This window comes from Schistocerca cancellata, chromosome 5 (assembly GCF_023864275.1).
Source record: "Schistocerca cancellata isolate TAMUIC-IGC-003103 chromosome 5, iqSchCanc2.1, whole genome shotgun sequence".
In the NCBI taxonomy this organism is placed as follows: Eukaryota; Metazoa; Arthropoda; class Insecta; order Orthoptera; family Acrididae; genus Schistocerca; species Schistocerca cancellata.
The window spans coordinates 571,380,770-571,394,741 of NC_064630.1; positions in this window are offsets into that span (position 1 = coordinate 571,380,770).

Below are 13,972 nucleotides of genomic sequence, written 5' to 3' on the forward strand. Positions count from 1 at the left end.
GTGTTGTTTGAGTTTTTCGTTATCTTGCTTGACCTGTTCACTAAGTTTGTCTTGTTTTTCATTATTATTGTCTAATTTTTCATTAAACTGCTTAGTCATTTGTAGCAACAATGCCATAATTGGATTCGACCCAAAGTCAGCATTTCTATTCTCTGCACTGTTTAGTGGTGTACCTGCAATTGTCGCGCTTTGTGTGACCATTTGGTCATTCTGTAATTTACAAAAAGGATTATCAGTCGGATGTACACTGTCAGACACTATTTCGGAATTAAATAAATCCGTCGTACTTTGAGTATCCTGTTCATTTTCATTAGAAAAATTTGTCTGTGCGTTCCTAGAATTTTCTAAACCAGGTGTGTTAAGCTGGGCAGCGCTCATTACAATAGAACGTGCCGCGTCATCAATTGTTGTTAGATTAACCGACGACACAATTGAATTTGTCTGTTCAACATTAAGATCAAAATCATTATTAGTGGTTGGAACGTACTGATTGTCAGTGAACGCAGGATTGACATCATTACACTGCGTGTCACAAGTACTATTGGTGAAGTTGTTTCAATCTGTAGTTTCGTTCACTATACCTCGCGATACACTATTCACAGTCTTTCGCAGCATTTTTACAATAGTCACAATTATTCACAAAAGAAATAAGCACAATGCAAAAAGCAACAAACACAAATACAATAGAGCAACGAATTGCCGATGATCTGAGGAAAGAAAGTCACAAAATTAGTAAAAGCGTTGCGCCAAATGTTAATTATATTAAAGCAAATAAGAGCAGATTTCTGACTACTTTTCAGAAGATTCTCAACGAAATACGATCCTGGACCGGATGTCGCCAAGTGTAACCTCCGCACAAAATTTCAAAGCACAATTATTTAATATAAATGGAGCCAAGTGTAACCTCCCCGGAGAATTTTGAATCTCATTGACAATGTAAACGCAAATAGACCGAAATGTCGATCTTTAGGCCCTGACTAAACTCAAATTCTTATGTCAGTAAAACTGCATCTGCTCTTATTTTTCGCCATAGCTTGGAGGAAATGCATCGCAAATATATATATATATATATTTTATTGAATTTAAGGGAAACTTTTCTTTAAGGAAATGCAAGGGAAATATTATTTCAAAAATTGATTTGTTAAAATGGTTGGTTCGAAAACAAAATTATTATTGGGGCGATTCCTGAACAAATTAATTACACTTACAATACATTTTTTTAGCTGAGCGCAAAGCTGCTTCATTACCTTATTTAAAAAATATACCTCGTCCTGAATCTTGACCAGAGTCCATGTCGACGCCCGCCGACTCCTCACACAACAGGTAACTCGCAACTGTACTACATGCTCTCACGACTCGCTACGTACCACTACTGCATCTACCGACTCGCTACATGCAACAGGACTGAACTCTCGCGCGCTATTACTCTCTCGCAACTGAGCTGACTACATGCTCTCTGGTCAGAGATTCTGTGGCTCGCCATCGCTACCTATGAAACGCACGAGTTTCAATTTCCATAAACAATGTAAAATCTCAACAGTTCCGCTGATGTGAAGTAAAAATACTATAAAACACTTCTTTGTGAAAGTACTTGTATTTTACAAGGATTCGATTGTAGAAATGGTAAGAAAATAGTAATTATAAGAAAGAGTTTATTGCTCATAAACGTGTTGTGTGCAGATGACTGCGATGATTGTATATATAGTGCATAACAGTTAATGGTAAGGAGGATGTTGATCATGAAATAGATAAAACCTGAAGCCGGTACATAGCCTACTCCTCTCGAATATTACCAAAGAGACTGCAGAGGTTAACGCTCCCGCACGACGGACGGATCTCCATCAACAGTGCCGCATGTCCCACTTCGTCAGATACTGCAGAGGTTTAGAATTTAACCCACGAGATTGGCGCAAAATCTGGTGATCAAGACTTTAACCATTTTCAGTTACTTAAAGAAACTCGTTGCTTCGGCACTGTATGTAATTTCGCATCTTTGGGCAACCATTTTGTTTCCATTACGGGAAGCCTTCGCACGTTGAAAGCCACAAGGCTGGTCTTGATTGAAATAGGATTCGCCATTCTGTTCTGTGTTCTGATGTCGAGGAGGCGTGTTCCGTGTACCGATTTGGGACGAAGACTGCCTTTGTCTGGTGGTGATGCTTGCTGGTATGGAAACTCTACGATCACGAAACAGTTCAGTGAGATCATTTCCGTGATGAAGCTTAGGTAAATTGGTTAGGTTATTTCGGCGTTCCTTCGTCACGACTACTCCGCCATTAGGAACGTGGCAGTGTGCTTGCACCTGGTAAAGGCACAAACTCCTAAGTTGCTCGTATTTGATTGAATCGAAGGTGAATATAGCACCGTACACTATCTTTTCCATGCATTGTCATGCTGTAAACCCCTCCTAAATTATGAAATACACTCCTGGAAATGGAAAAAAGAACACATTGACACCGGTGTTTCAGACCCACCATACTTGCTCCGGACACTGCGAGAGGGCTGTACAAGCAATGATCACACGCACGGCACAGCGGACACACCAGCAACCGCGGTGTTGGCCGTCGAATGGCGCTAGCTGCGCAGCATTTGTGCACCGCCGCCGTCAGTGTCAGCCAGTTTTCCGTGGCATACGGAGCTCCATCGCAGTCTTTAACACTGGTAGCATGCCGCGACAGCGTGGACGTGAACCGTATGTGCAGTTGACGGACTTTGAGCGAGGGCGTATAGTGGGCATGCGGGAGGCCGGGTGGACGTACCGCCGAATTGCTCAACACGTGGGGCGTGAGGTCTCCACAGTACATCGATGTTGTCGCCAGTGGTCGGCGGAAGCTGCACGTGCCCGTCGACCTGGGACCGGACCGCAGCGACGCACGGATGCACGCCAAGACCGTAGGATCCTACGCAGTGCCGTAGAGGACCGCACCGCCACTTCCCAGCAAATTAGGGACACTGTTGCTCCTGGGGTATCGGCGAGGACCATTCGCAACCGTCTCCATGAAGCTGGGCTACGGTCCCGCACACCGTTAGGCCGTCTTCCGCTCACGCCCCAACATCGTGCAGCCCGCCTCCAGTGGTGTCGCGACAGGCGTGAATGGAGGGACGAATGGAGACGTGTCGTCTTCAGCGATGAGAGTCGCTTCTGCCTTGGTGCCAATGATGGTCGTATGCGTGTTTGGCGCCGTGCAGGTGAGCGCCACAATCAGGACTGCATACGACCGAGGCACACAGGGCCAACACCCGGCATCATGGTGTGGGGAGCGATCTCCTACACTGGCCGTACACCACTGGTGATCGTCGAGGGGACACTGAATAGTGCACGGTACATCCAAACCGTCATCGAACCCATCGTCCTACCATTCCTAGACCGGCAAGGGAACTTGCTGTTCCAACAGGACAATGCACGTCCGCATATATCCCGTGCCACCCAACGTGCTCTAGAAGGTGTAAGTCAACTACCCTGGCCAGCAAGATCTCCGGATCTGTCCCCCATTGAGCATGTTTGGGACTGGATGAAGCGTCGTCTCACGCGGTCTGCACGTCCAGCACGAACGCTGGTCCAACTGAGGCGCCAGGTGGAAATGGCATGGCAAGCCGTTCCACAGGACTACGTCCAGCATCTCTACGATCGTCTCCATGGGAGAATAGCAGCCTGCATTGCTGCGAAAGGTGGATATACACTGTACTAGTGCCGACATTGTGCATGCTCTGTTGCCTGTGTCTATGTGCCTGTGGTTCTGTCAGTGTGATCATGTGATGTATCTGACCCCAGGAATGTGTCAATAAAGTTTCCCCTTCCTGGGACAATGAATTCACGGTGTTCTTATTTCAATTTCCAGGAGTGTAGTATTCCTTTGTTCAAAGTCGTGTACTGGGAAAGTGATGTTCCGATTACTTGTAACGAATTTGAACTTTTCAAGGACCCACGTGGGCGCGTGAATCATTTACCTGTGTTTAGCAACAATATATACGCTTATCAGTCTACTTCTTCTGGCTTTATATCTATTTAAACCTCATTACTGATGCATAATATAGTGTACTGCTGCACGGCGACCATCTTGTGTACTGTCGATTCGCCTCACGCTTCATGAATATCGCGAAGTGTCGATATAAAATATTGAGTTGTAGCCACAGAGTATTAGTCATAATAGCTTCCATTTAGATGTTATCAGTTTTCAGGAGCAGATAAGGTAGGTCGACGGTTGCTCTGTCAAAGATTAGTGATTGCTAAATATCGTCAGGAGTGATCTCATATCTTATGTCAGAATCATAACCATGAATTATGTGTTGGTACCGACGCAATCTTTGCATTCAGTCATTGCTTACAAAACTGAGGAAATATCCTCAATTGCAGAGCTGGACGCTGTAAGCAGAAGGCAAACACTTGCTAAGTTTTGGATCATTGTCCTGATTGAACGCTATAAGCAGAAAACAAACACTTGTTTAGTTTTGGATCATTGTCCTGATGAACAGTTATTCACTATGTATTATTCACACACAAGCCCATTTATGAGTTGAGCTCCATTATGGAAGTCAGTGTGTCTGACTATTTCTATTAAACTCTACTAGTCATATAGCGTTTCGAAATCATTTTCTGAGGCGTAAGAGTTATATGTTTTGCATAAAATGACGGTTTCAGAACTTAACTACCATTACTACTTAAGGCAGCAATCCTTACTTTTTATCACAGCATATGACTTTCAACATTAAAACTGTGGAGTGTTTTAGGTCGACAAACGGAAGTGTACGATCGGCTCTCAGGTTCCAGTATGCTAGTTCTGCAAGGTTTGCAGTAGAGCTTCTGTTAAGTTTGGAAGGTAGGAGACGAGGTACTGGCAGAAGTAAAGCTGCGAGGAGGGGGCGTGAGTCGTGTGTGGGTAGCTCAGTTAGTAGAGCACTTGCCCACGAAAGGCAAAGGTCCCGAGTTCGAGTCTTGGTCCGGCACACAGTTTTAATCTGCCAGGAAGTTTCAATTGTTAATGTATAATCAGTTTTTATATGTTAATTGTGAGCATTATTAATTATCAGAGTCAAAATACAAGTTTTAAAATTAGTGCCGTGTTGTTACTTACCACACGTCAGTACCAATTCCCAGATCCATGTTGTTTTTGATTAACTATTTTACTCAAGAACTTATTTTCTCAGTCATATTCGATTTAATTAAAATATATGCTAAGCAACAGCGTTGAAAAATAGTTGTACGAGGTGCATTCATGTTCTAAGGCCTCCGTTTTTTTGTCTCCGGACTGGAAAGAGATAGAAACATGCGTATTGTTTTAAAATGAGGCCGCTTTCATTGTCAATATGTCCCAGAGATGGCAGCACCGTACGGCAGATGGAATTTTACCGCCAGCGGCGAGAATGAGAACTGTTTTAAATACTTAAAATGGCGACGTTTTCCTTACTTGAACAGCGTGCAATCATTCGTTTTCTGAATTTGCGTGGTGTGAAACCAATTGAAATTCATCGACAGTTGAAGGAGACATGTGGTGATGGAGTTATGGATGTGTCAAAAGTGCGTTCGTGGGTGCGACAGTTTAATGACGGCAGAACATCGTGTGACAACAAACCGAAACAACCTCGGGCTCGCACAAGCCGGTCTGACGACATGATCGAGAAAGTGGAGGGAATTGTTTTGGGGGATCGCCGAATGACTGTTGAACAGATCGCCTCCAGAGTTGGCATTTCTGTGGGATCTGTGCACACAATCCTGCATGACGACCTGAAAATGCGAAAAGTGTCATCCAGGTGGGTGCCACGAATGCTGACGGACGACCACACGGCTGCAGTCAGCTCAATGGAAGCACACAGATTCACTGCCACCAAAAAAATTTCGGGTAACCGCCAGTGCTGAAAAAATGATGGTGTCCATGTTCTGGGACAGCGAGGGCGTAGTCCTTACCCATTGCGTTCCAAAGGGCACTACGGTAACAGGTGCATCCTACGAAAATGTTTTGAAGAACAAATTCCTTCCTGCACTACAAAAAAAAAACGTCCGGGAAGGCCTGTGCGTGTGCTGTTTCACCAGGACAACGCACCCGCACATCGAGCTAACTTTACGCAACAGTTTCTTCGTGATAACAACTTTGAAGTGATTGCTCATGCTCCCTACTCACCTGACCTGGCTCCTAGTGACTTTTGGCTTTTTCCAACAATGAAAGACACTCTCCGTGGCCGCACATTCACCAGCCGTGCTGCTATTGCCTCAGCGATTTTCCAGTGGTCAAAACAGACTCCTAAAGAAGCCTTCGCCGCTGCCATGGAATAATGGCGTCAGCGTTGTGAAAAATGTGTACGTCTGCAGGGCGATTACGTCGAGAAGTAACGCTAGTTTCATCGATTTCGGGTGAGTAGTTAATTAGAAAAAAATCGGAGGCCTTAGAACTTGAATGCACCTCGTATGTTAACTACACAATTTAAAGTACTGACAGAGATCAGTGCGAAGAGCGTTACCATTGCGCAGATAAAGGTAAGAAATTTTATTACTTCAGGGATAGCATTCATTAAGCACAGGGACCATTATTTTCAAGTTAATCAAGTTTTGTTTTATTACCAGGACCAATTTCAGATCAATAGTGTTACCTCAGATTCAGTTCTTGTGCTACGTAAATTCGGGCAGTTTTGGTTTGGTTTAAAGTTATTGCAGTTTGCATTCTCGCAGTCAGAAATGTTCTGTACAGGGCAAAGCGCATAAGCGGCGAGATAAGAAATACGTTCGCATGCCATTCTCATTCCAACAGATGTGTTGCTGGCTACAGTCAGTTACGTTACTTCAAAACGTACATGTTTCAAGATATGGTTCCGCCAGTGTAAAAAGAAGGCGGTTAGTATGTGGTGCCAGTAGAGAAGCGGTAACAGCAGAAAGGATCAGTCACAAGACCTCAGTGACTCGCTCGTGTCCTAGTCATCTGACGTCATCCGAGTAACAGACCTATCAGAGATATTTCACTCCTTCTAAATCTGCCGATTGTTGGTGATGTGATCGTGAAGTGGAAACGCGAAGGAAAGCCACATTTATACCAAGACTAGGAAGGCCTCATGCAGTAATGGACAGGGACCGTCGAGCATTGCGGCGGACGGTTGCAGAAAATCGCGTGAAATCAGTGGATGGAATCAGCCGTGAGATCTAAAGTGTTACCAGCAGTCTGGCTAACAAAATGACTGTGCGGAGGGAGTACGATGATCCAGTAGCTCCTCATAGCCCACATATTAGTGTAGTCAGTGCTAAGTGATGCTTGAGGTAGTGTAAAGAGCGACGTTATTGGACAGTGGATGACTGGAAAGGATGGTTTCGAATGATGAATCATGTTATACCCTGTGGCAATCCGATGGAAAGTTTATGGTTTGGAAAATGGCTGGAGAACTCTACCTACCATCGTCTGTAGTGCCCATAATAAATTACGGAGGAGCTGGTGTTACGGTACAGGCATGTTTTTCGAGATTAGGGTGTGGTCATCTTATTGCGGTAAAGAAAACGCTAAATGGGGGAGGATATGAACATACCTTACCACACTGTGTACTGCATTTGGTAGAGGAATATTTCATAGACGATTATTTTACGAATTATCGTGACAAAGGACTTGTCATAAAGCAGCATCTATGAGACAATGGTCTGTGGACAATGACATCCCTGAAATGGACTGGCCTGCCCAGAGTCCCGACATAAACCCAGTAGTGGAACACCTTTGGAATGAATTACAACGTCGACTACGCTCGAGAACCCAGAGCCCAATTTTACTACCTTTCCTGGTTACTGCCATTGATGAATAATGGGCTGCTGTTCCTCCATGTAAAGTCAGATATCTCACTGAAAGTATCCCCAGCAGATTTCAAGCCGTTATTAATTAAAAAATGCACGTACCCCATACTAATGCCTACTGATATGTGTCCGGATACTTTGAGTTAGGTAGTGTATGGCCAAGACAGCTATAGAAGAAGTAAGAATCCACATATGAAGAATAATTAACGACAAACTTTTTAAAACAATACGTTTCGAACAAAGTACTTCACCGACATGGAATATTGATTGTGGTCGTAAGCTGAAGAGATAGCATATTAATTTTAACTCTAAATAAGGGCCACAAAGATGAATCGCAGTTTGTAATTACGAAATGAAACGACACTAGACAGAGTTTGAAAGGAAAACGTTTTTAAGACTCGTGGCAGACATTCTAAGCCACTCTAAAGTATCTTTGGCAATGTAGTTGCAGAAGAGAAAATTTAAGGGACGAGAGATGGGCTGGAATTGGAATAAACAAAACAGATCCTTCAGAGTATTGGGTGCAGGAGATATGCAGAAGTAAGGATATTATCACTGGGAGCAAAACAAAAGTATACAAGTGTCAAAGTAGAAAAACTGATAACCATGAAAAAATGCAAATTTGTGTCTTACGTTGTATACTATCACTAACTGTGTGACACTGGTTTGGTGGGCGCAGCTCCAAAGGTACCAGTCTAAACTGCCTGACAAAAAAAGTTATGTGTCTGGAAGGAAATGAGATATCGCCGGTTGAGAGGGTATATGACGTTATTTCTGTGATTAAAAAGTCGAGTAAAATTTACAAATAATTGGGCAGAACGAACCCATTAATCAGTATGACGTTACACCCTCTCTGGCCTAGACATGTGCACTGTTTTTGGGTAGGAAGGGTGTCGTAGACCATTGAATCCTCACCTACAGCCAGCTGGCCCACAAGTAGTCCTTGATATTTGTTGTGACTGACAATTCGCAATGTTTCACAAACACAACTTTTATTGATGTAAGTTCACAAGGTTAGTGACTGAGCAACAAACGAAAGATAACAACAACGATGCCAGTAATAGTCTCCTAATTGAGACAAAAGTTAACTTCTAATTTTCCACAAAGGTTCGTGGTAACACACACACACACACATTCACACACACACACACACACACACACACACACACACACACACTCACACACTAGTAACAGTCCAATTCAGAGACGAAGTACACGAGGTACACGAGGTCGGTATCTGGAATGCACTGAACTTTGGGGCTGATTCTAGCCCCTAAATAGCTGTCTCCAGCCAATCAGGTTTTGGCGTAGTGATACTTCTTGCAGGCCATGGCTCGAGCTTCCCCTGCAAGAAGCAGTGATCGGAATGTCTGTTTCCATTTTCTTGTATGTAAATAGCCGGTGTTTACCATGGTGCTTTTGGAACACCTTGGTCATAGACAACCTCATCCTCTGTGGTGTAATATGGGTTGCCGGCCCTAAGGGGCTACCTTGGCTCTGGTACAACAATATTCTCTATACAGGCACTGACACTGTGACGGAGTTGGTGTCCGAGCTGGCCCTACCCATTTTCTATCAAGGGCAGATCACGGCATTTTTCTGGCCACATGAGTACCTCAGGATCAGTCAGACAGTTCGCAAAGACACCTGTCGTATGACAACGAGCACTGTCCCGCTCAAAAATGGCACCACAGTACTGTAGTTGACGAAGTAATACATACGGACGCAGGTCATCCATGACGTACCATTATGCTGTCGGAGTTCCCCAATCACTACCAGCAGTGACCCTAAGTCATATCCGATGGCTCCCCACAACATGACGCTAGAAGGAAAACTTCTCTGCCTCTCCAAAATACTGGACGAATGGGACCTCTCCAAAGGCCGCCACCAAACTCGTCGACGACGGTCATCCAGGATAGTGCAGAACCGCAATTCATCACTGAACACAGTGGGCTGCCATTTATCAGCAGCCCATCTTTCCCACTCACCACATTACTCCAAATGCAGCCGTGTGTGTAGTGTTGTTAACAGCATCCCACACACAGGACAGAAATTCTCTAGTTCAGTTAGTGCTGGTCTTTGATCAGTGGTGCAGGATGTACAAAATGTGGCAGTGACTCCATTACTTATTCTCATTTGTCAAGCCCAAGGGGTTACATTCTGCTTGGTGACAGATCTCCCTTGTGGTAGTCAGATGGGGTCTACTGGAACCTTGACGACGAGTACGCTCGCCCAGTGGTTCCATGCAGTCCAACATCCAGTCACTGTCACATCTGAACGTCCCACAAATCTGGATATTGAACGATTCGACCAGCTGGCCAAATAAAGACCCAAAAGAAGACGCTCCTAAACTCTGTCAGTTGTTCATAAAACAGTCTCACTTGAGTGTTGAGTCAATAAATGGTTCAAATGGCTCTGAGCACTATGGGACTTAACATCTGAGGTCTGAGGTGATCAGTTCCCTAGAACTTAGAACTACGTGCAGAAAGAGAGTCAATGAGATCCTGATAGGTACCGACAGCGATGTGAACCCTTGCCGACTCCAGCACCGTGGCCATTTGCGCTATGTTTTTCGGTTGAGGATCCATAGCGCAAATAGCCCAATCGAGGTGGTCCGACAATTCTCGATTGGATTTTAAACCAGGGTGTTTGGTGGCTTAAACTCATACTCGTGCTCTTAGACCACGCACATACACTTCGAGCTCTGTGACAAGTTGTAGTGTCCTGCTGGCAGGTGCCATCATGCCGAGGAGGGAAAAACTGTGTATACAGGTGGACGTGGTCCCCAAGGATAGACACATACTTCAAAAATGGTTCAAATGGATCTGAGCACTATGGGACTTAACATCTGTGGTCATCAGTCCCCTAGAACTTAGAACTACTTAAACCTAACCTAACCTAAGGACATCACACACATCCAAACCCGAGGCAAGATTCGAAGCTGCGACGCTGTTCCAGACTGAAGCGCCTAGAACCGCACGGCCACCTCGGACGGCGACACATACTTGTGTTAATCCACTGTGCCTTCCAGGATGACGAGATAGCCCAGGGAATGCCACGAAAACGTTTCCCAGATCATAACACTCCAGCCTCCGGTCTGAACCCTTCTAATGATAGTTGAAGAGTGTTTGCTTTCAGGAGTTTCACATCTCACATGCCAACGGCCATTACTCCGATGGAGCATAAAGCTTGATTCATCTGAAAAGGCCACCTGTTGGCACTCAGTGGACGTCCAGTTGCTGCACTGGCGTATAGATTCCAGGCTTCATCTCCAATGAACTGCAGTCAGTATGGGTGCACGAACCAGGTTCCTGCTGCAGAGGCCCATACGCAGCAATGTTCGCTGAATAGTCATTGAGGAGACACTACTGGTAGCCCCTTGATTCATCTGGATAATCAGTTGTCCAAGTTGCACGTGTATTCGCCCGCACACATCTCTACGGCCGTCATTTTCCCCTGTCATCTATGGCCCCTGGTGCAGCCTAGTTGCCTTGGATAGCGTCGTTTTGTCGTGCACGGCATGCTTTAACCACTGTAGCACGCGAACAGTTTACAAACTTAGCCGTGTCGGAAATGTTTCCACCTTTGGCCCAAAAGTCAATGATCATGCCCTTACAGACGTCAGATAAATCGTTCCGTTTCTGAATTAGGACAATGACCACACTGTTTTCCGCGTCCTTCCTGACACGGGAGTGCTGCCACTGCCAAATCTGAGTGGTTATTGCAAGATGACATCGAATATAGGCAGTGATCACATTAATGTGACTGGACTGTGTAATGCCCGCTGATGGTATGAACGAAGGGAAAGTGACAGTCGACCATGTCGTTTGGGTGGTTCACTTTTTTGTCAGGCAGTTATTTTTAAAAGTTTACGGGTAATTGAGAGGATGACGGAAGTTTCGTGGGAAATATTCGGCAGACAGTACATATTTCCGAAGAGGAGCCTCCGGTAGGACCCTAATGGAGGCCAAGGGCCAGCAGAGACGTGTGGCGCGTGGCTGGAGAATGCGGCAGCCAGCCGATATATCGACGACCGGCGGGCTGACCAAGTTTATGATACACAGGCGGCCGCCGCGCCTGCGGTATGGGTTGCCGATAAGAATGCCCTTGAGGTCCGCTCTAGGAATGCCGGGAATGTTTCTTCAATAATGCACACGTGTCTGACATTCTGCAGGCGGTGTCGGCCGGCCAGCCGGAAACACAGATATGCGAACTGGTGGCCCCATCCGCATCTGAAATTCCGTCCGATATGGGCATCCGCACCATCCCTGCGAATCCAGTTCTCGGGAGCTCGGAGCCCCGAAGTGCGGGAAGCAAGCCGCACTGGGCATCCCCTGTGCTGAGTCCATTCCACGTACCACGCACTCCCTTGAAGTTAATCTGTGTTCCCCAAAGGCCGCAAGCAAAATTTCTCCTCACAGAGCAGACTGGCGAGAGTTTTTCAAGAGTAAAAGTTTCATTACACAGCTATAAAAATAATAATATGTAATTATTTGCTTTTATTTAGTGCTGAAACGAACGTGGCTTATAATTGCCGTGGTACTCCAGGAATGCAAGTGACAACTTGGGCTGAGAAAGTTGCTTTGTAGACTTCATCGCGACATTGTGATGTTCAGGGAGAAATAAACCCAATTCATGTCTCGGAGGGGATCACAGACGAGCAAAACATTGTGATCATTGCCCATTGCGAGAGTGAACGTCGTCTAGTAGTGCTGCCTGAACGTGAAGCGGTCAGGAAAGCAGAGCAGAGATGAGTTGGCAATCATTCCCATCGACGATACGGGAAATCCGATTACGCAACCGAGTTTGACAAGGGTCAGGTCGTAATGACCCGGCACCTAGGAACCAGTATCTCGGGCGTGGAAGCTGACCGGTTGTTCGTGCTAATGTCGTGAGTGCTTGGGGGGAGTGGTCGACAGACGGTGAAACCACGAAAAGGCGATAAGGTGTTGAACGTCCATGTCTCATCACAGAACGTGATGTGAGGCAGAGTAGGCTGCGATCTATGGTATATCTAACCACAGAGTACAAAGCTGGTGCAGTTACAAGTGTTTCAGAGCGTACCGTTCAGCGTAAACTGTTGGAATGGCTTTCTGCAGCAGACGAATTGTATGTGTTCCCATGTTGATCCAACGACATCGTCAATTACGACTGCAATGCGCACGGGACCATCGAGAATGGTTCATGGATCAATGGAAACGTGTCGTATGGCCGGATGATTCACATGCCTTGTGGCACCATGTCGACAGCCGTGTCTGGGTAGGTCGTCATCCAAGCGAACTGTTGCTGGAAATATGCACCCTACCATGGAAGCAGACTTTGGGGCAGTATTACATTGAGGACGACTTTTACCTGGTCTTCCATGTGACCCATCATAGTAATCGAAGCTACAATGATGACTAAGGGTTACATGAACACTATTGTAGATCACCTGCATCCATTCAAGCTTGATGTCTTCCCTGACGGCGATGGCATTTTCTAGCAGAATAACTGCTGGTGCTAGACTATTGCCAGAACTATTGGAGGAGCATAAGAATAAACTCAATTTGATGTCTTGGCCATGAAGCTCGTCTGACCCTAAATCAATGGAACATTTGTATGCGACATTATTGAGCCCCGGCCATTAATTCACGGGAACTGCATGACCTGCACATAGACGTTTCGTGCCACATAGCTCCGGAAATCAATCAAGGTCATGGGGAATCAATAACATAGCGGCTCACCAGTGTAGTGTTACCACAGAGCTGCATTAGATAGAAGCCATTGTGCTTGTCCTAAACGAGTGTTTTAGGCCACAGACAACGGTGGACGCTCCATGAGACTTGCGGATGATACTGCTGTATAGAGAAGTGCCGGCCGCTGTGGCCGAGCGGTTGTAGGCGCTTCATTCCCGAACCGTGCTGCTGCTACGGACGCAGGCTCGAATCCTGTCTCGGGCATGGAAGTGTGTATCCTTAGGTTAGTTAGGTTTAAGTAGTTCTAAGTCTAGGGGACTGATGACCTCAGATGTTAAGTCCCAGTGTTTAGAGCCATTTGAACCATTTTTATAGAGAAATGGCAACGTTGGACAGTTGTATCGAAATGTAATAAGACCTTTAGAGGATCGGTGGTTGGCATAGAGACCAGCCCTTGACCAACACCATAAAAAAACCAGCGCATTGCTTATAAATAAACGAAAGGATTACACGATTGCCGAACAACCACCGAGAACAC